Here is a 24006-nt window from a genome sequence, read left to right as displayed (position 1 = left end):
ACCTTTTTAAAAATTTCTTTGTTTGTCTTAAATCATTTAGTAGGACCACCAGTAAAATGTTAGAGTTAGTGGTAATGTATACTCTGGTTCTGTCTCTGATCTCGGGAAGAAAACTTTAAAGTAATTGAAATCTACTAACTTATTAATGGAATAAACCAATAGAAAATACAAAACATCAAAATTTTGCATTGCGTTTCTGGGAATTTCCATCTAAGTTGACACTATTTATTTACTTTATTTATGAGATTATCACCAATAATTTATCAAAAACGTTATTAAAGTACTAATGCAGTGTGTCTACTCCATATTTCTGATTTCATTTAGCTACTCTTTGAAGAAAACAATATAGTTAGTTTATTTCTTATTGTTAGTGTGTGTCAATCTTAGTGATAAATACCTTTCAAAATATATAATATTATAATGTATTATTATACATTAATATAGACTATATTTAATTCATATTTAATATGTATACTTATCACATATTAAATATATGATTATTTATTATGTCTATAATAATAGAATATCATTATTCTTATAATATAATCTTTTGTTATCATTATTGATAATTGTAAAACAGAACACGTATGATTAAAAATTATAAAACTGATGCAGAAGAATATAAAATAAAAAGTGAAGATTTTTCCTTTCTTCCCAACCCAGTCACACTTTCCAGGTGGAAATATTATTAATTCCTTCTAATGTTCTTCCAGACAATTTACATATCATTTGATAAGTGCATATATTATTTATACCAAAATGTTTGTATCTTACACAGATGGTTTGGCACCTTGCTTTTTTCATTTAAAAATATATCTTAGAGATTTTTCCAAATAAAAATTTAGTGATGTATCTTATTTATTTTATAGGTTCTTTGTCAAATTGGCTCATATTTGGGAAATATAACTCAAATCTACAATTTCTCACTATTAGATCAGTTTCTTTCTTTTCTTTCCTTTCTTTTATTGAAATGTGGAAAAAACAGACATACTCTGTTTAACTGGAGCATCGTTTGGGGGAGAAATATATATTCAACAATATATATTCAACTAGTAAATGCTCTTATCCCTTGGAAAAAAATTGTCGCTGTTAGGGATTTCCTTTATATCTAGAAATTTTTGTTTGTTTGTTTTGTTTAATTTGTAGTCATGTAATTTATCTCATTTTTTTACTGCTAGGATTTTTGTGAAACTTAAACTTAGCATTTGAATTTTCATATACCAATTGATTTATTATTTTTGTCTGTGTTTTTTCCAATTTTATTGAAATATAATTAACATATAACATGTTATTAATTTAAAATGAATAATATAGTGGTACTATATATGATATATGTATATGATATACACATATATATATATCATATATATAGTGAAATGATTACCAAAATAAGTTTATTTAACATCTTAACATCCATCACCACACATAGTGACAATTTTTTCTTGTGATGAGACTAACTCTCTTCTGTCAGTAGTTGATATAAGAGATAGATAAAAAAAATCAGTAAGATAGAAGACTTGAATATTACTATTAACCAACTTGACATAATTGTCATTTATAGAATATTCCATCGAATGGCAAGATGCACATCTTTTTCAAGTATACATGGAATATTCTCTAAGAGAGATCATATTTTGAGAGACCATATAAAATGACCATTCCCTGTCATTAAAAGTAGGAGAAGAGAGGGAGGTAAAATTGCCTTAGGATCTTTTTCAGTATAGAAATGATAATTACAGAAATATAGATTTAATTATTTGAATATTAGTTTTTTTCTTTTACTAGCTGTATGCCAACAAAAAGTTTATTTAACTGTGTAACAATACAACCGTGGCTTCTGGATTTATACAGCAGTAGTGATGATCTGATAATACTTATCTCATTAGGGCAACATAAATGTTAAATTAAATTGTTTTATCAAAGTTCCTAATATTTAAATATTATATATATTTTTACATCATCTCAAAAACACACTTGTTTCAAGATATCAGAAACCTAAATCTTTCCTGTGAGACTATGTTCATTATTCTACTTCTGTTGTTGCCAGTCATGCACTATTAGCTATAATTTTTATGAAAATCCTAAACTCTCTTCCGTGAAAAATATGGAGAAATTAAGAGCATGAGATGCTTTGGTTTCAAAATTGAAAACCTTTCAACCAATATCCTATTAATATAAAGTTATTTATTCAAGGTTTGCTATTAAAATATTCCTACTAAAATCAATTGAATTTACACTGACTTTTAACTATCAGAAGAGTTACATTTATCAAATATGTATATTTTTAAGTTAGCCACTTTTTTATTTCAAAAGAAATTAGTTACGTGCATGTACAAAAGCAGGGGATTGGTTAAATCATTTTAGTCATTCATAATATGAAGACGTCAAACTTATTTTTGGATAATTAATGACAAAAATATTTAGACAACAGTAAAAATTTTAGATTACCAAACAAAATATATAACTCCTGTGTATGTGAAAAAATCTTGGAAGTGTGTATATTAAAATGCTAATATAATAGAATAATATGTAACATTTTAAAATGCTGTGAATATAAGATCACAGGTAGTTTTTACTTTTATAATTATTTGTAGTTTTTGGCACATTTTGAAATAAATGTACATTACTTTTGAAGTAAGGAAAATGCAACAAAGGTATTTTTTAAATTATAGAAAAAATGTCATGGATTGACTAAAGAATGTGTGCATTTATAACAGTGAGTCAGAAAACATGTAATTAGTTCAATTAGGTACCTTCCTTTCCCCAGAATGGGCTGATATTTGGTTTACTTAAATCGATCAGCAATTAGTTCTGTTATCAATAGGCACTCTCTAAGAAGAGCTTTTGGGAAAACCGTGCCAATTGAGCATAGTTTGGTTTATTTTTAAAAGTAATTTTTCAAAATTCATTTATTGCTCCAGGTGCTGCCTTATGAATATATCATGTGTCCATTGGGCATTCAAGTGGTTAATAGACTAAATCTCTCTAATTATAGAGGAAATCAAGATGTGTTGACAGCTGTGCTATTTCGGGGCAGTGACAACCCTGGGTGCCTGCCACATTCTGACATTCAAGCTACACTTCTCATATCAGAAATTCTCTGTAAATATAATTACTCTAGAAGTGGCTTACAGAAGAAAAAAGTTGCATATATTTTGTCAGATTTGTCTAGTCAACTGTGACATCAATCCCTGCTCCCCCTTCCATCCACATTTAAAGCCTAAAGTTTTAGCAACAGAATAATGCACTCCTAGGATCCCTCTCTCAAGGTTAGTTCCAAGCTGAGGAAAGGGCATGAAGCTGGGAAATACGGGGCCTGAGTCCTGGCACAGTTCTAATATGTGACCCTGTCAGTATAGCTTGATTGGAATTCACTTTCTTGTCAGAAAATTCAACTGAATTTTCACCAGCCTCCATTTGGATCTAAATTTCTGTGGATTTTTCTTTTTTTTTGCTTCCTTCTGGATTTAGAAGAGAATTAATTTACTAAGCTCTTAGGGCATTTCTTTTCCTCTTAAATAGCAACTTTGGTCCTTTTACAAGGACCAAATTCTCTCTTAATTCCTAAGTTTCATTTTAACTATCATCAGGAGAAATAGTTTCTCACACAAAGACTAAACATTTTTATAAATATTGATTTATAAACAAATTTCCATCATTTAATAGGTATAGCTACATGGTTTTATATAGGTACCATCTCTTTATGTTACCTACCTGTCAACACTCACACATGCACATACACACACACACACACACACACACTTAGGAAAAACCCATCTGAACCTGAATTTATGAAGAATTTTTGATTCCTGTGTTTCAACAACTTCTGTCCAATGGACTATAAACTGCATACTCTTAATAGTGACTAATTTTCTCACTTCATTAACTAAACTTAGGAAAGTTTAGGAACTATATTCCTATATGCTTTTTAGATTCCTAATTTGTTCAATGTAGTGTTGAGTAATTAAGAACAATGCAGCTAATTTAGCTAAAGCAAAGTGTGCTGAAAGATTTATGTAGAGCTTTTTCCTATGGCACATACATAGTCCACTTATTATAAATAAAATAAGTTCTTGGAAATTTGTGAACTTTTTGGAATATAGTTTGTATTTAAGTTTACATTTCATGACTTTTTAAAACCAATGATATGTATCTAACCCCAAAATAGGTGTATTGGTTGATTTCCATAAAATTTTTAAATTGGTAAAAAGAATATTTACTACTTTATTTTTTAGGAGATTGTGAATGAGTGACAACATATTTGAATTCATTAAATAAATAATCCAGAAAAAAAATTTCAGTACATCTATAAACACCCAAGTAGAATTCATTTAATGACTTCAATTATTTGGCGGCTAAAGTAATTTCTTAAAAGTTTCTCCTGGTAATCATTATTTATTATGTTTAAGATGTAAAAATTTGAGAATTGTGTTTTGGTCACATGTTTTAAGAATGATGATGGCCAACGGTTAAGCATCTGACTCTTGGTTTTGGCTCAGGTCATGATCTCATAGTTCATGAGTTCGAGCCCCACATCAAGCTCTATGTTGACAGCACAGAGCCTGCTTAGGATTCTCGCTCTCTCTCTTTCTCTACCTCTCCCTCACTCGCTCTCTATCTCTCTCTCAAAATAAATAGAAAACTAAACTTTAAAAATTTTTTTGAAAGAATAAAGTTAGCCAAATTCAGTTTATTTTTACTTCAACTATAATTCAATTCCATTGTCCTGAATATATGTTATGACTGAAACTCATGCATTTTTGAAATAAAATAATCTCATTTATTTTTCTCTATAGTGAAAACTATTTTTACTGACCGGTTTTTCCTCTTCTTGTCACACTTAAACTTAATGTTACTTGAGCTATCAATTTTACTCATTTCCTTTCCTTTATTTCTACTTTTCATGCATCACTGTATTTCTTTCACTCACCATATGCAAAAGAGGCATATCCATTACTAAATATCAGAATTGCAGCCACAATGACAGTAATACCACCAGCTACCATAACTTGTTTACAAAGCTTTGTACTTTTTCATAAGCATAATATATGTTTGAATTATTTGCGAATCTCTTTATCTCACAATGACTTTTTCAAAATGAAACCCTCTCCTTAGATATGTAGTAGATTTCAGCATTGGATCCAAATCTCCACTAACTCCTATCTATCCTTGACCTTTGCCTTAAAGATTTGTCTGGCATCTGTTTTGTGGGTTTACATAGTTCCCTGTCCCTGGGCTCAACCATGTTTTGGTCAATCGGATGCTAGCAGATCTGACATAAGGAGAGTGTTGAAAAAGGTTTGCGTGATTGGGTTCTATCTCTTGTGTTCTTCAACTGTCACAATGAGAACGACATGCTCAGGTTGTCTGCTGTTTTCAGAAGAATGTTGAGAGACATATAAAGTAGAGATGTCCTAGATGTCAGCTGACTCACAGACCCAGAATAAGCCTGGCTGAGATCAGTCAACTTCCTAGGGATACAGAGACTTATGAGAAATAAACACGTACTGTAGTATGCTACTGATGTTTTGTGGTTGTTTGCTATCTGCTAGTTTTGTGTGAAAGCAAAATGATACAAGATCTTTCCAAAATCATCAGCGATATTAGTAATAGTTATAGAAAGATTGTCTCAAAGATGTTTTTCATCAGTTAATATCAATTGGGAAAGTATTATTCACATACATAAATCTTGTGATGAACTTCTGATTTCATCCATAATACTAGATTTTAGATCTGTGCCAAATTATTTTTATTACTTTCTATTTGTTTCCCACTTTTGTTGCTACTTTAAAATATATTTTTCAGTACTTTAAAATATTTTGAGATGTAATCATAATTCCAAAAAATCTTTAGGGACTTTTTATTTATTAAGGTTTGAACTAAGTCATTTTTAACTTCATTAACTGATATTGGAATCCATTTTGAATGATTGAGTAGAATAATACTCAGATCAAATGTACATTTATTGTTTTTAAATTTTTATTGATTTTTGAGAGAGAGAGACAGAGTCACAGAGAGAGAGACAAGGAGTATGAGCAGGGGAGGGGCAGAGAGGGGGAGACAAAGAATCCAAAGCAGGCTCCAGGCTTCGAGCTGTCAGCACAGAGCCTGACACAAGCTAGAACCCATGAACCGCAAGATCATGACCTATGCCAAAGTCAGACACTTAACCGACTGAGCCGCTCAAGCACCCCAGATCAAGTGTACATTTAATACATATTTTCTCAGTATCCCACAGCACAAATTCCCCTTCTCTGTGTTTCTATTTCACATTCTTCTAGCCTACTTTACATAACTATAGATATGTAGGTAAGTAGGTAGGTAGATAGGTAGATAGATAGATGGATAGATAGATGATAGATTTATTTTTTTTAATGTGCCTATATCCTATGAGAGTGCTGATAATATCTTTCTCATTCACAGAGGCTTACAAAAGTGTCAACAAATGTTTAACTTTGGAATTCATCAGATGGGAATGTGATAGTTTATGTGTCAACTTGGCTAGGTCATGGAATGCCCAGGTTTATTTGGTCAAACATCCTACATGAGTCTGTGAGTGGTCTTAGATGACATTAACATTTGAATAGGTAGACTGAATAAAACATATTGACCTTTTTATATTTATATCAGTGTCTTTAGATCATCTACCGGTCACCTTAGCCCTCAAACAAAATGATATTATATATTCATTTTATTATCAGTCATATATAATATCACATTATTTCCTATTCTTAAAAATGATTACAAAATATTTCCATCCTTCCCTTTCCTCTCTCATCTCTTTTGTTTACAGGTTTATTTTCATATTCTCAAGGTGGGTAAGTTTACATTTTATTCTATAACCATAATTTTTTTCATCATTGAACAATAATCCTAGAGTCCAGTTCTGATGGCTTTGCATTTTGGCTCTGAACTAATTGCCATTTTCTTCATAGACACTACCATACTTTGTGAATGTTTGAATTCATTTTTGTCCCAAATAATTCTCTCTAACCTCATCCTGAAGCATCTGTCATCTTGCTCTAACTTGGTATAATTAATTGTTTTATAGGTCTGCTGATCTCTGATCCTGAAATTTTCCAACATTTTTCTCATTGGTTAGATCTCCCCTTTCCTTGATATTATATCTGCTTTTAAATTATTTTGATAAAATAGATCTTTAAATAATTTGTAAGGAAGTATGCAGCAGAAATAATATTTCTGAATTCTTGAAATTTCTTCATTCCTTAATTTTTTTTTATTCTTCACTTCCACCTGAGTACTATTTTAGCTGGAAATAAAATTTTACATTGAAAATAATTTTTGTCCTCAGAAATTAGATCTTATTTTTTATTCTACAATAGAATTTTGTTGATGAGAATTAAGATGCTAGACAGACTGTTACTTGTTTGTAAGAAATTTGCATATTCACCTCTACTACCTCTTAAACTCACACTAAAAGCTTTAGTATCTGATTTTATTTATGGTATATGGAACAATGCCAACCCATATGATAAAAACAGAACATTTGTTGCTGTGCAATTTGAATGTGGCTATTGCACCTGAAGAAAATACTCAGTGTTCTGCAGGTTACCATGACTTCCTTAATTGCTGATTTCATTTTATCATTTTCTCTCCTCTGATCCATCAGGCACTGTTCCTCCACTTGGATTTATATCATCTAGAAAATGTTTTTTTTTTCTTTTTATTGCTACAAGTTGTCCTTTTTTTTTTTTTTTTGACCTCTACTGTAACTCTATTATAATATAATAGGAGAGGAAAGACATGAATGTGCTCAAACCATATGCCTGAAATAGATTTTCATTAGAAAGTGGATGGTCTCTGTTGTCATGTCTTGAAAAAATGAGTTTCCTTTAGTGTACTCAAATAAAGAGGAATGAAGTTCAGTTTTTCTAGTCATTATGGTCAGAAAATTCATGTTGAAATATAATAATTCATTCCCTATCACTTTCTAGTTACTTTTCTAATTGTTTGTGGTATGTTCAACTTTTCAAAGTAATGCTACTTTTTTATTATGTCCTTAAAATAATAAGCAGATTGTAAACTTGAAGACATCTTTGAATAATGAATATGTTTTCCATGCTATCAAGCAATAGCATAATAAACACTCTACAGGACACAACTCCAGCCAGGCACCTCTTAATATATTCCTAGTGGGTACAATATCCATTCATCTATTAGTTTTAATTTAGTATTTTATGAAATTACTCATTAACTGTGTCACTGAACAATTAGATTTAAGTTAGAGGACTTTACAACAATAATGCAAAGATTAGTTACAAAGAATAGCAAAACTGCTCTTCTTTATAACTAAGTGGGGGAAACTTAAGGCTGAAATCTGAAATCTGTTCAATTTTAATTCTTTTAAAATATGAAAAGGTTTGTGCCTATAAAATTCAATCATATCATATTTATACAGAGAATTTTGGATTATGCAAAGTAAATCATTCATTATTTATGGAGTGCAGTAGCAGTTAAAGAACTAAAATTTCACCAAAGGAAATAAAAATTAATAGCCTTCCAAAAAAGTTAAGATTTCTTTTATTAGATATACATTCATCAAAGCTAAGTTAAATGAAATTTAAATGAATGCTATCATTGTTTGCTAAAACAATAAAATTACATGATCATGCAGCCATTAGCAGCTTTAAGTAGTTTGCTCTGAATTAATTCCATTCTGTTGGGAGGTAATTACAAAATTTCCTAACTTTTAAGTTATGCTGAGACAGAAAATGTTATAAGGCATACTACTTTAAATTGTACTATGGTCAGTATAAACTAATAGAACACAGATACTATACTTTCTTTCAAGTATCAGGCCACTATTGTCTTGAGTTATAAACAGTTAGTTTAAACTTTGACTTCAAATATCAGCCCTATGCACTGGGACCAATGTTTCACTTCAAAAATTTATCTTGGTAGAGCTAATGAGTCCATTAAAAAGGATCTTTGAGGGTGAAGATACTGTGGTTCCAGGTCTAGGTCCTTTTGTTCTTTTAATAACAGTAGTTTTAATAATGGTCTTCCATTGAAATGTTGTTCTCAGCTATTTGTTTACATTTTCAAATGTGTTCCCATTCTCATTGTCATGAGAAATGAAGAAGTTGTATAAAATTTGTACATTTTCATGTATGACATGTGTTCTCTTTTTTACAAATACTTCCAGTTTTTTTTTAAAGAAAAGGAGTACAATTTTATATTGCTTCTTTCCTTCATTACTACATTTTTGGTTTATATTTGAAGTATAACTTCAGAACAATGGGGTGATAGACATCATAGAACATCACTATAGGAGTAAACTGATAATCTATCAACTTTCATCCTTACACTTTTTTAAAGGGTAACACTTTTATTTTTTTTTTAATTTTTATTTATCTATTTATTTATTTATTTTGAGAGAGAGGGAGGGTGCAAGTGAGTGAGGGACAGAGAGAGAGCACGGGGCTCACCTGAAGCTGGGCTCATGTTTACCAGAAGCAGGGCCCATGCTCACCCAGTTTGGGCTCAAGCTTACCCATGGGAGACTTGAACTCACAAACTGTGAGATAATGACCTGAGCTGAAGTCAGATATTTAACCCACCGAGCCACACAAGTGCCTTTAACTTTCATCCTTTTAAATAGAATCTAAAATTTGTCAGGAGTAGCATTGTATCTTGCTAAAATACTGTAATCCATGACATCGGCTGAAGGAAAAGACAGTTTTGGACAAAATGCTGGCCAATAAGATGGAAAGCAAAGGTTGGTATCTGGGCCTTCCAAAAAAATTCCGAAGACAGATTCAGTTGGCCGGTACTTTTTGGTTTTGACATTTGTGCAGCTCAGTTTTAGAAACTATTCTTCCAAGTGTTCCCTTTGGTCCATCCACTACAGGGATGTAAAGTAATCAGTTCTGAATCAGATATTAACTTTGAAAATATTTTAATTTTTTTCTATAACTCAGCTTTTACAAATAACTGAGCCATCATAGATTTAAAACAATATATTTTTCAGTAGTTAATAATTAAACATGGTTATAATTTTAAAAATCAAAGTAGTGAGCAGTAGTTTCATGAAATTTTCCTTTAAAACCTCCCCAGTAACTCAGGAATGATAAATGGAAACATTTCCATTCTGATTGAAAATAGTAGGTGTACATGTGAGTATTTATAAATAAAAAAAATGTCATATGGTACAGGAATAAATGAATTCAAAGATATAAAATATCCTCCCTATCTTGAGTTATGTCTACTAATTTCAAATGAATCAAAGCATTGGCCATTATATCATTCAATGCATCCTATATAAGAAATTATATGATAAATTCCCCTTAAAATTTAGCATACGTTTGATATAAACAATAATAAAACAATAATAATAAACAATATAATTAAATAATAAAACAATAAATTTAAAACAATAATAAAAAGTTGGCATTGAAAATTATATAATTTTATGTTACTTGCTTATTCTTGTGAAGGAAAAATTTTGATTTTTAGTCACTCAATGCTATTAAATTTCATGACATGGAGTTGTAGAGAATATATTTTATGTTTCTGCATAATTTGGGCTAAGAAAAATCTTACTGAAGCTTAGGGCCTAGTCTAAAAAAGCAAGTCTTGGAAGTTAATTTACAGCAATGAGAACCTGGAAGAGATATACTCAACTCTGGAAGTGTACATTTACTTTTCAAACAGTGCTGAGAACTGGGACAAGGAGATATCCCTGGGTTGCAAAGGGGAAGACAATATTCTTATCCTTCCCTGGAGAGATTTATTTACACTACAAAAGATGATATAAATCAGAATCTTTCCAAGGAACAAAAGATTTTCTCCCTCCTTCACAGAGGGGAGAAGGACAGTATGCACATCAGTACCCAGTTCATTTTGTTGGTGCTCTCACCTAAAACACAGACCCGATTACGTATAGGTGACAGCTGGTTCCCATCACATTGTCCTGGGGCAAAAATTTGGGCAAAAGGGAGTCAGTGTAACCACTATTAAATAAATAATAATAATTAAGCTGACTCTGTTCCAGAAACCTACTGTGTACATTCAGATTATTAATAAACATGAGAATTGCAAACATAGCACATGCTTTTCGATTTAAAAATGGCTTTTCTAGGGGCGCTTGGGTGGCTCAGTTGGTTAAGCGTCCAACTTCGGCTCAGGTCATGATCTCATAGTTTGTGAGTTCAAGCCTTGCCTTGAGCTCTGTGCTGACAGCTCAGAGCCTGGAACCGGCTTCAGATTCTGTGTCTCCTTCTCTCCTGCCCCTCCCTCACTCACGTTCTCTGTCTCAAAAATAAAAATAAACATTAAAAAAATTAAAAATGTCTTTTCTATTTCAAAATCATAAGATTTTGCCTATGGTTTCATAGGTTTTAAACTTTTAAATTTCTAATTAATTTGTAGTTCTTTTTGATATACAGTGTATGGTAAATACATAATGTATTCTTTTTACACGTGGCTACCAGGTTGGCCCAACACAATTTGTTAAAAGTGTCTATTCATACTTTGTTTTGTTATGTTTTTAATTGTTTTACAAGGGTGGGTTGTTTCTGGTACTCAGCTATCCAGAGCCATCTGGAGTCATGAATACCCATCACTTGTACCAAATGGTACAGCCTTAGAACTAGAGGGCCCAAAAGCTGTCTCTACATTCTTCCTCCCTCCTTCTCTCATTTTCTTTCTTTCACCCTTCATACCTCTATATTTTCCTTTTCAGTTCTTTTCAATTACCAGTTTATTGCATTTCCCAATTTTTGATGTACTATACTTTCAGTACCATTCACTTATAAGTATTTGATTTTGTCAAATACTTTGGTCTATAGACTACCCAGTGTGTGTTGCATAATACTCAAATGTTTTGTCTTTTCCTATTGCTACTAGTTTCTAATTTAATTGCCTTGTAGTCAGAGAAGATATTCTGCATAATTTTAGGCCTTAAAATTTGCTGATAGTGTTTTATATTCAAGTATATGAGCCTTCTTGGTGAAGCTATTCTTGACAAGAATTTGGATATGGAATTGTTGGGTGTAGGTTCTATAAGTGTCCATTAGAAGAGTTTTGATACTATAGTAAGTCTTCTATATTTTTACTAACTTCTTGGCTATATGTTTTATCTATTATCAAAAGACAAAATTAAGACAAAAGACATTTTAAAATTTCCTACTATGGGGGCTCCTGGGTGGCTCAGTCGGTTAAGCGTCTGACTTCAGCTCAGGTCACGATCTCGCGGTCCGGGAGTTAGAGCCCCGCGTCAGGCTCTGGGCTGATGGCTCAGAGCCTGGAGCCTGCTTCCAATTCTGTGTCTCCCTCTCTCTCTGTCCCTCCCCCAGTCATGCTCTGTCTCTCTCTGTCTCAAAAATAAATAAACGTTAAAAAAATTTTTTTAAAAACTTCCTACTGTGAGTTTGGATATGTCTTTCTTTAATTTTGTTGGTTTATTTCATGCTTTTTGATACTCTATAATTAGAAATTATAATACATTCACAATTTTATGTCTTCCTGTTGAATTATTCTTATCATTTTGAAAAGCTCCTCTTTTTCTCTGAGAGTAGTCTTTAAGTCTATGTGATTTGATGTTAAACTAGGAACTTCAGCTTTTTTCAGCCTAACAAGAATTTCTTTCAAGATCATTTCTTGTAAGAACTATCTTTTTCTATTCATTTAGTTTCTTTCTTTTTTTTTTTTTAATGTAACTTGTCAAGTTGACTAACATACAGTGTATACAGTATGCTCTTGATTTTGGGAGTAGAATCCTGTGATTCATTGCTTACATACAACACCCAGTGCTCATTCCAACAAGTGCCCTCCTCAATGCCCATCACCCATTTTCCTCTCCCCCTTACCCCCACCCCCATTAGCCCTCAGTTTATTCTCTGTATTTAAGGGTCTCTTGTGGTTTGCCTCCCTCCCTCTCTGTTTGTAACTATTTTTTTCCCCTGTCCCTTCCTCCATGGTCTTCTTTCTCAGGTTCCACATGTGAGTGTAAACATATAATATCTGTCTTTCTCTGACTGACTTATTTCACTTAGCATAATACCCTCCACTTCCATCCATATTGCTGCAAATGGCAGGATTTCATTCTTTTTCCTTACCAAGTAGTATTCCATCGTATATATGAGCCACATCTTATTTATCCATTCATCAGTTGGTGGACATTTAGGCTCTTTCCACAATTTGGCAGTTGTTGACAGTGCTGCTATAAACATTGGGGTACCTGTGCCCCTTATGAATCAGCACTCCTGTATCCCTTGGGTAAATACCTATTAGTGCAATTGCTAGGTTGTAGGATAGTTCTATTTTTAATTTTTTGAGGAACCTCCACACTGTTTTCCAGAGTGGCTGCACCAGTTTGCATTCCCACCAACAGTGCAAGAGGGTTCCCGCTTCTCCACATCCTTGCCAGCATCTGTTGTTTCCTGAGTTGTTAATTTTAGCCACTGGTGTGAGGTGTGAGCCACTGGTGTGAGGTAGTATCTCAGGGTAGTTTTGATTTGTATTTCCCTGATAATGAGTAACGTTCAGCATCTTTTCATTTGTCTGTTGGCCATCTGGATGCCTTCTTTGAAAAAAGTGTCTATTCATGACTTCTGCCCATTTCTTGATTGGATTATTTGGTTTTTTGGATGTTGAGTTTGGTAAGTTCTTTATAGATTTTGGATACTAATTCTTTATCCGATGTGTCATTTGCAAATATCTTTTCCCATTCTGTCAGTTGACTTTTAGTTTTGTTGATTGTTTCCTTTGCAGTGAAGTATCTTTTTATCTTCTTGAGGTTCCAGTAGTTCATTTTTGCTTTTAATTCCCTTGCCTTGGATATGTGTCTAGCAAGAAATTGCTGCAGCTGAGGTCAAAGAGGTTGTTGCCTGTTTTCACATCTAGGGTTTTGATTATTTCCTGTCTCACATTTAGATCTTTCATCCATTTTGAGTTTGTTTTTGTGTATGGTGTAAGAAACTGGTCCAGTTTCAGTCTTCTGCATATTGCTATCCAGTACTCCCAGCACCATTTGCTAGAGACTTTTTTCCCCCATTGGATACACTTTCCTGCTTTGTCAAAGATTAGTTGGCCATACATTTGTGGGTCCAATTCTGGGTTCTCTATTCTATATCATTGGTCTATGTGTCTATATTTGTGCCAATACCATACTGTCTTGATGATTACAGCCTCGTAGGAGAGGCTAAAGTCTTAGATTGTGATGCCTCCCACTTTGGTTTTCTTTTGCAACATTACTTTGGTTATTCGGGGTCTTTTCTGGTTCCATGCAAATTTTAGGATTTTTTGTTCTAGCTTTGAGAAGAATGCTGTGCAATTTTGATTGGAATTGCATTGAATATGTAGATTGCTTTGGGTAGTATTGGCATTTTACTAGTATTTATTCTTCCAATCCATGAGCATGGAATGTTTTTCCATTTCTTTGTGTCTTCTTCAAATTCCTTCATAAATTTTCTATAGTTTTCAGCATACAGATCTTTTACATCTTTGGTTAGGCTTATTCCTAGGTATTTTATGGTTCTTGGTGCCATTGCAAATGGGATCTATTTCTTAATTTCTCTTTCTGTTGCTTTATTATTGGTGTATAGAAATGCAACTGATTTCTGTACATTGATTTTGTATCCTGCGACTTTACTGAATTCATGTGTCAGTTCTAACAGCTTTTTGGTGGAATCTTTTGGGTTTTCCATGTAGAGTATCATGTCATCTGCAAAAAGTGAAAGTTTGACTTCTTCTTTGCTAATTTGGATGCCTTTTATTTCATTTTGTTGTCTGATTACTGCGGCTAGGACTCCCAACACTATGTTAAATGGCAGTGGTAAGAGTGGACAACCCTGTCGTGTTCCTGATCTCAGGGAGAGAGCTCCCAGTTTTTCCCCATTAAGGACGATATTAGTTGTGGCTTTTCATATATGGCTTTTGTGATGTTTAGGTATGTTCCTCCTATCCCGAATTTCTTGAGGGTTTTTATTAAGAAAGGATGCTGCATTTCATCAAATGCTTTTTCTGCATCTATTGACAGGATCCTATGGTTCTTATCCTTTCTTTTATTAATGTGATGTATCATATTGATTTGCGAATATTGAACCAGCCCTGCAGACCAGGAATGAATCCCACTTGATCATGGTGAATAATTCTTTTTATATGCTGTTGAATTCGATTTGCTAGTATCTTGTTGAGAATTTTTGCATCCATGTTCATCAGGGATATTCTCCTGTAATTTTCCTTTTCTGTGGGGTCTCTGTCTGGTTTGGGAAACAAGGTAATGCTGGCTTTATAGAATGAGTCCAGAAGCTTTCCTTTCATTTCTATTTTTTGGGACAGCTTGAAGAAGATGGGTATTAACTCTGCTTTAAATGTCTGGTAGAATTCCCCTAGGAAGCCATCTGGCCCAGGACTCTTAGTTGCTGCAAGATTTTTGATAATTGATTCAATTTCTTCACTAATTATGGTCTGTTCAAATTTTCTATTTCTTCCTGTTTGAGTTTTGGTAGTGTGTGGGTGTCTAGGAATTTTTCCGTTTCTTCCAGGTTGTCCAGTTTGTTGGTATATAATTTTTCATAGTATTCTCTGATAATTGTTTGTATTTTTCAGGGTTTGGTTGTGGTAAGTCCAATTTCATTCATGATTTTATCTATTTGGGTCCTCTCTTTTCTTTTTGAGAAGTCTAGCTAGGGGTTTATCAATTTTGTTTATTATTTTTTTTTTAAACAGCTCTTAGTTTCATTGATCTGTTCTACTGGTATTTTTTGGATTCTATATTCTTTATTTCTGCTCTAATCTTTATTATTTCTCTTCTTCTGCTGGCCTTGGGGTTTCTTTGCTGTTCTCCTAGTTCCTTTAGGTGTGCTGTTAGATTTTGTATTTGGGATTTTTCTTGTTTCTTGAGATAGGCCTGGATTGCAATGTATTTTCCTCTTAGGAGTGCCTTTGGTGCATCCCAAATGATTTGGACTGTTGTGTTTTCATTTTCATTTGTTTCCATATATTTTTAAATTTCTTCTTTAATTGCCTGGTTAACCCATTCGTTCTTTAGTAGGATGTTCTTTAACTTCCATGCTTTTGGAGGTTTTCCAGACTTTTTCCTGTGGTTGATTTGAAGTTTTATAGCATTGTGATCTGAAAGTGTATGGTATGATCTCAATTCTTTTATACTTCTTGAGGGCTGTTTTGTGACCCAGTATGTGATCTGTCTTGGAAAATGTTTCATGTGCACTCGAGAAGTACTGTATTCTGCTGGTTTTGGATGAAAAGTTCTAAATATACCTGTCAAGTCCAGCGTATCATTCAGGGCCATTGTTTCTTTATTGATTTTCTGCCTAGATGATCTGTCAATTGTTATAAGTGGAGTATGAAAGTCACCTGCAATTACTATAGTCTTATCAATAAGATTGCTTATGTTTGTGATTAATTGATTTATATATTTGGGTGCTTTCAAATTGGGTAAACAAACATTTATAATCGTTAGCTCTTCTTGATGTATAGACCCCATAATTATGATATAATGCCCTTCTTCATCTCTTGTTACAGCCTTTAGTTTAAAATCTAGTTTGTGTGATACAAGTATGACTACTCCAGTCTGCTTAAACAAACCAACAACCAGAATAACCAGACTAGAGAAGGGAAGAAATAAGAAGAAAAGGAAGAAGAAATTATATATATAACAAGAATTGACCAAGAATTAAATCAGAAAAATGCCAAACCTTGGGGTCCCTGGGTGGCTTAGTCAGTTGAGCGACCGACTTCTGCTCAGGTCATGATCTCACGGTTTGTGAGTTCGAGCCCCCCTCTGTGCTGACAGCTCAGAGCCTGTAGCCTGTTTCAGATTCTGTGTCTCCCTCTCTCTCTCTGCCCCTCCCCCACTCATGCTCTGTCTCTCTCTGTCTCAGAAATAAATAAACATTAAAAAATTAAAAAAAAAAAAAAGGAAAATGCCAAACCTCTGGGTACCTTGGAACCTGTGGCAGCACTGGTCTGGAGGAGCAGCTGTCTGGTTGGTCAGCATCAATCTCCCTCTGGTGGATATGTGGTTACTAGGCATGGAGGGACATGGTTTGGTGTAGCCTGGTCCCTCCTACACAGTGGCCCCTTTCCCTGAAGCCCCACCTTGTTGGTGATGGGGAGATAAATGGTAATATGCCAGTCTCTCCTCTCCAGACCAGGTATCCCAAAACACTCGGTTTAGGCCATCCTCACAGTGCTGCATGGGCGCAGACGGGTCGTTTTTGTTGTTGTAGTTTTTATTTTTTATTTTTTCCTTCATTACACAATCTCCTGTGCCTTCCTGGTGCTCATCTGGGATTCAAACCCTGATGTCTTAAGGGATCCCGCTCAGTGCTCCCTGGTTCTGAAGAAGTGTTGCCCCTCCAATTAAGGGCCTCTGGCTGATGGGTGCAGGCAGGGTCCTTTGTCCTTTGAAAGGCTATATACCGTCTTCCCACAGCACTCCAGCGAGAGGACTGCTTTCTTCCACTGTGAACTGCGTCTCTGAACTAGTTACCCACCCCGGGCTGGCTCCTCTGCTCCCCAAGTGGGAGAACTGGGCAGCTGGCCCCAGTCTGGGAGAAGCCCCACAGTTACAGATTGGATCTTTCTCCATTTTTTTTCTGATCCCTGGTCTGTGGTTTTTCTCTTGTCCAAATATAATCGTACACTCCCCCAGCCTGTCTTTCTCTCCCCTTTGTCTCTCTGCTGAAAGGGATCCCTCCTCTCCATGCCTACACTGCCCGTTTTATCTTTCCCAGTTCACAATCACACACCTATGACCTGCCAGTTTGTCCCCGTGGGCCCCTGGAGACCTCTCTATCACTCTGCAGCCCAGACCTTCGGAATTTCCAGTCCTCTGGCTTCAATTGTTGTGTTTGAGGGATGAGGGAACTTCGGGTCCCCCTACTTCTCCACCATGTTGAATTGCCTCCCAACAGCTCTATTTATTTTCAATTTATCATTCTTTGTTAAAGTTTGTTTTCCACAGGGAACATTGCTTATTGATTTATATTGGTAGTATCTACCATTTAATTAGAGTATTTAGAATATTAGTATGTAATGTTAACTTGATATTCTTGCATTTAGATCTATGTGCCATTTTATTTTTTTTTACCATTTTTCTTTCCTATTTTTGATATCTCTCTTCTGTCTTTCAAATCCTCCTATATAATTTGTTGTTTACCAAAATTTCATTTGTATTTATTGGCATTTTAGCTATCCTTGCTGGTATTACAGTATTCATCCTTAAATTTTCATTCAACTTAAAAGTAATAAGTTAATTTTCATTCAACTTCAAGTTAAAGTTAAAAACCTAAAATTGTGTAGGCTCTTTCCTCCCCACCTTTATGTCATATGTGTTTTAACAACAAACATTTTTTAAACGTATATTAGTATTTTAAGTTTTGCTCTAATGTCATACATATTTTAACTGACTTAAATAAAGAGAAGTAATAGCTTTAGTTTTTCCTGTCATTTTCTTTTTTTGATGCTAACCGTTCATTTCTCAAGGTGCAATTTTCCCTTTTACACCCATTCTCTTTAACCTCAATACTTGCTTTATTTTGTAGTGCAAGTCTATTAGTGATTGATTTGAATTTGTTAATTTTAAAACTTATTTTTTTGCCTAATTCTTAAAGGATATTTTCATTAATTATAGAATTCTAGGTGAACATTTGTTCCCTTATGGAAAGTTAGAGTTTGCTTATATTTCTGGCATTTTTTCAATTCTAGAATTTCTATATAACTCTTTTATATTAGTTGCCTGTGGTATTAGTCTTTATTCTTGAACTAATTATGATTATATAAATTCTCTGTCTAATATTTCTAGTATCTATATCACCCATGAGTTTTTTGTTTGTTTGTTTATTTGTTTGTTTGTTTTCTATATTTTCGGGGGAGCTGGGTGGTTCAGTTAGTTAAGCATCTGACTCTTGATTTCAGCTCAGGTCATGATCTCATGGTTTGTGAGTTTGAGCCACACATCGGGCTCTGTGCTGACAGTACAGAGATTCTTTTTTTCTTTCTCTCTCTGCTGCATCCCTGCTTGCACTAATAAAGTTAAAAATATTTCTCTAAAAATTTTTCTGTATTTTAAAATTTTTAATAGAAATTTTGTGTTTTAGAACACTTTCAAATTTATAGGAAAATTATATAGTATAGAGAGTTCTTGTATACTCTGCAGTTAGTTTCTATTATTATCTTACATGAATATGATGTATTTGTTAAACTTAATGAACCATATTAATACATTATAATAGTAATAACTGAAGTCTATATTTTATTGATTTCCTTAGTTTTTACATAATGTCCTTTTCATGTTACACTATAATTATGCTCTAGCCCTGTTGGTGTTGTGGTGAAATGTGGGGGAGGGGAAGCATTCTATAATGTTATTAATAAATCTTTTATTGAGTCTTTGTCCTAGGCTGTACCTTTTACAATTATTTTTCCAGTGCTACATATAGTATTTTCCCCCTTGTATCAAAAGTGAGAACAGACTAGAGAGGGCTTGAATGTGAGGCATGCCCTTCGTCCAGGTGGGATAAAATCTTCTCTCTTCAGAGTAGGCCTTTATTATAGAGAATTCTCCATGTGCATTCTATAAGGAGTATTCTTGTCCTCCTGAAGGAAGGACATGAAGGAATGTTTCCTGGATCTTGACATTGAGATCTTGGTGTGTTTCCTTGAGGCAAAACTTGTTAAAGTATGAGTGTCCCCAGAGGAATTTCTCATTCTTTTTTTTTTTTTTAATTTTTTAAATGTTTCTTTATTTTAGAGAGAGAGAGAGACAGAGCATGAGTGGGGGAGGGGCAGAGAGAGAGGGAGACACAGAATATGAAGTAGGATCCAGGCACTGGGCACAGAGCCCGACGCGGGGCTCAAGTGTACAAACTGTGAGATTGTGACCTGAGCCCAAGTCAGATGCTCAACCGACTGAGCCACCCAGGCACCCGGGGAATTTCTCATCCTTAAACTAACCTATACTAGTCTTCAGCAATTAGTCAAAATTACCCCCTAAGTATTCCTGCCAGTGGTTTTGACTCCAGTGGCCTCTGCTCCAGACCAACAGATCTAAACGGTGACTCTGGATTCACCTGTGGTTTCAGATTTGGGAGTGGTAGTTTGCTCTGCCCCCTCAGTTTTCTAATAGGTCAAAAAACTGTTACTTTCAGTTTTGCTTCAGCTTTGCCTCGTGTAAATATGGCAGTGATGACTTCTAAACTGTTTTTATTTTGGTGCTGAAGCTGGAATTTCTCAATCTCTTTTGGTAGGAGCAGTATGTGGGCTTGTGAGTCTTTTTAATTGTTTTGTTGCTTTTGATTGGTTTGTTTTGGTTTATCTGTTCCTCTTCCTTGGAATGTCTATGATGTATTGAATGCCAGATACTTTAAAAAAAGTTGACAAGGTTCTACCTTATGCTATCTTTCTCTCCGAAAGATTTAATGTTTTTCTGGAAAGCAGTTAGAGGAATTTTAGATCACCTTGTTCCAAGTAAGGGTGTTTGTCAAGCGGTGTTAGTGCTGGTTATTTTCAGCTGTTCTTCTTCCTAAAGAATAATTCTCAGTTTTAGCCACTCTGTGATTTCAACTTAAAGTGTCTCTCTCTCTCTCTCTCTCTCTCTCTCTCTCTCTCTTTTCTTTTCCTTTTTACTCTTAACTAAAGAAACTTCATCTTGGTGGGACCTGAATTCCAACCTCAGTCTCATCAGCATTGCAAGACTGCTAAAATTTTTGTGGAGTGTTTTTGTCAGACAGCCACTGCTTTCTTCTTTGTGTGGCTCATCTCCTGAATATGCCATTTCAGTGACTGCAAATACCTTACTATGGGCTGAATTGCGTTTCCCAAATTCATCTGTTGAAATCCCAATCCCCAGTACCTCAGAATGGACCCCTATTTGTAGATAAGGTTCTTTAAAGAGGTGATTAAGTTAAACTGAGGTCCTTGGAGTGGGGCCCTAATGCAATATGACTGGTATACTTATGAGAGAGATTGACACCAGGGATGTACAAGCCAGAGGGATGACCCTGTGAAGAGACTGCAAAAAGACAGACTTCCAAAAGCTAAAGTGAGAGGCCTCACAGGAATCCAACCATGCTGGCACTTTGATCTTGGACTTCCAGCTTCCAGAACTGTGAGAAAATAAATTTCTGTTGGTCAAGCTACCCGGTGTGGTATTTTTATGACAGATTTAGCAAACTAATGCTTTTCTGAGCAAATCTGAAACAGAATTTTAGTCTCATATTTATTCAGCTCTCTCTTTCCTCTTATACCTCAATCTATTCGTCAGTCTCAAAGTATGGCACCATTGTCCTTAACTTGGTAAGCTTCCAGTTTTAGGATTTAATTTTTCTATTGATGGTTTTAAAAATCAAGGCATGATACACTCTTTGGGTCCTCAATTTTTTTCTTCTGCAAAAGTATCCATTTCCTCCCTTTTCACTGAATGTGTATAAACCTGTTTCTAACTTGCCACTAAACTTCTCAAGTGATATTTTTCAAATTTCATCTGCCTTCAGAAGTTTTCCTTCCATACATAAGTTAAGCTCAGACTGATGATGAGTGCTGAAGATTTATTTCTATTTCTAACATGAGATATAATTAGGTAAATAGATCAATTTCTCTCTATGTATCTTTAATGCAAGAGTACCCCAGTTTCTGGTTTGGTGATTTATGTATTTACTTTAATAAAAGATAAAAAAGTAAGAAATAATTTTTGCAGGATCTTGTAGAAGTCCACTACTTCATGATACATGATAAACCATTGCTAGCTTTTATTCTCTTGCTCATTTAGTTTTTTGTTAGGTTTTACCTGACACTTGCTTACTGCAGTTATATTTGTATATAATTGTATATATTTGTATCATGCCCTTCCACATGGACATCCACATCTGTCAATATGATGCACATTACGTCAAACCACAGCATTTATTGATATTTTGTTGAGCTTACTATATATATATTTTGCTACCCAAAAACAATTTAAAATTAAGAGAAGAAACAAGCAATGAAAGTGTATTACTGTGGATTTAAAATTTAAGATCTCACCTTTCTTTAAAGCCCAGGAATCTAGGTGGTTTCTATATTTGGAGCCATGCTCTGTCCAATCTGTTTCAAAGTTGTACACAACTGACCCAAAATAATGATATTGGTAGCAACAAATTCATGCTTTATGGGGCTTGTGGAAATAAAGAAAAGCACAATCAATCCTCTTTCCTGATATGTTGAGATCTGTAGGCTTCCTTCAAAGGCATTCTTTGTCCTCACGTGGAAGAGGTTAGGGTAAAGAAGAAGGGAAGAAAGAACCCTTTCCTTTTAATACAGATTGTGTGAAAGTGGTTCAGTGAGGCAGAAAGCTTCATTGCAAGTCTGTGGTACAAGTCCTGTTAACAGGCAACAAAGAGAAATGAATTTCAAAGGTCTTTTCAAAAAAAAGTAGGTTAAAGAACAAAACAAAACAAAACCAATAACACTGAAGGGCCAGGTCAAATCAAGGTTTACAGCCATGAAAACTAAAGAATATGGAGATCTGAAAAAAATTGCTGTGCTACATTAGTTTTGTTAAATAGACACTCTTTTGTGGTGATAGTATCTGCCAAACTGTTTTTTTTTCCAAATGTGTATTTCTCTAAATAGTTATATTCCAAAGCATAAAAACCTAAAGCTGAACTTAGACAAAAGCACCTTAAAACAAAAGCAAAAACAAAAACAAAAACAACTAGAGACTTATGGTCCCAATGTATCCCACAGTTTTGTGAATTTTTGTGCCTATGTGTGTGTCTGCAGGCATGTATAAGTGTGCATATATGTGCATGCTTTTTGTGTGTTTTATTATGTTTGTACACATCAAACACATTATATATACACTGTAGTATACGTGCACACATATATGTTTGGCCTACGGTATCTTGGCCCATGACATATTAATTTTAACATTAATTATCAACCTATAAAATTCATATTTTATTTTATTTTTTAATGTTTATTTTATTCTTTTTGTTTTCGATAAAGAGAAAGAGAAAGAGCATGAATGGGGGAGAGGCAGACACACACACACACACACACACACACACACACACACACACACAGAATCTGCAGCAGTCTTCAGGCTCCCTGCTGTCGGCACAGAGCCCAATATGCTAGAACTCACAAGCTCTGAGATCATGACCTAAGGTGAAGTCAGACACTGAACTGACTGAGCCACCCAGGCACCCCAAGAATTAACATTTTAAAAATCCATATTTTCAGCTGCTTTAGGAAGAAAAAATATGTGAAAATGCCAGGCTAGCAATCTAATGTGAAAATAATTTGCTGAAACAGCTCTCTTTAGACCGAGTGTGCGTTCTCTGTCGCAGTTCTTACTTCTTTGAACATTTCCCAAATGTGGGAATGTCAGCTACCATTTGTGACAGAGTTTGTATTACTCGCTTATAAATTTAAGAGGAAGTTTTAACTCATTCCTCTATCGAAGGTGGAAAAATCAAAAGACCAGGGGTCTATGTGTTTCTTTTCAATCTCTGCTCTTAGTAAAGTTGGAGAATGTTTCTACATTTTAATATGAAGGGTATGTAATTGGGAAAAAGTAAAGACACTGTTAAAAAATAAACCATACTGTGATACAGGCCAGAATTCAGAAATTCTAAATGATTACAAAACAGAAACAAATGAACTAAACAAAAATAAAACCAGAATTGCTACATGGTTTGTTTCTAATGCTATAATATACATTAGTGCTTCTCTTTGGGCACCAATATCTGAACAGCCTTTTTTTTTTTTAAATATAGGGGCGCCTATGTGGCTCAATCAGTTGGGCGTCCGACTTCAGCTCAGATCGCGATCTCACGGTTTGTGGGTTGGAGCCCCGCATCTGGCTCTGTGCTGACAGCTCAGAGCCTGGAGCCTGCTTCCAATTCTGTGTCTCCCTCTCTCTCTGTGCCCCTCCCCCACTTGTGCTCTGTCTCTCAAAAATAAATAAATGTAAAAAATAAATAAATATTTATTTATTTTGGTGGGGGGGGGAAGACACAGACTCTGAAGCAGACT

Source organism: Lynx canadensis, chromosome C2 (assembly GCF_007474595.2).
Source record: "Lynx canadensis isolate LIC74 chromosome C2, mLynCan4.pri.v2, whole genome shotgun sequence".
Lineage (NCBI taxonomy): Eukaryota > Metazoa > Chordata > Mammalia > Carnivora > Felidae > Lynx > Lynx canadensis.
The sequence above is the reverse complement of the archived record's forward strand: the minus strand, read 5'-3'. Positions refer to the sequence as shown.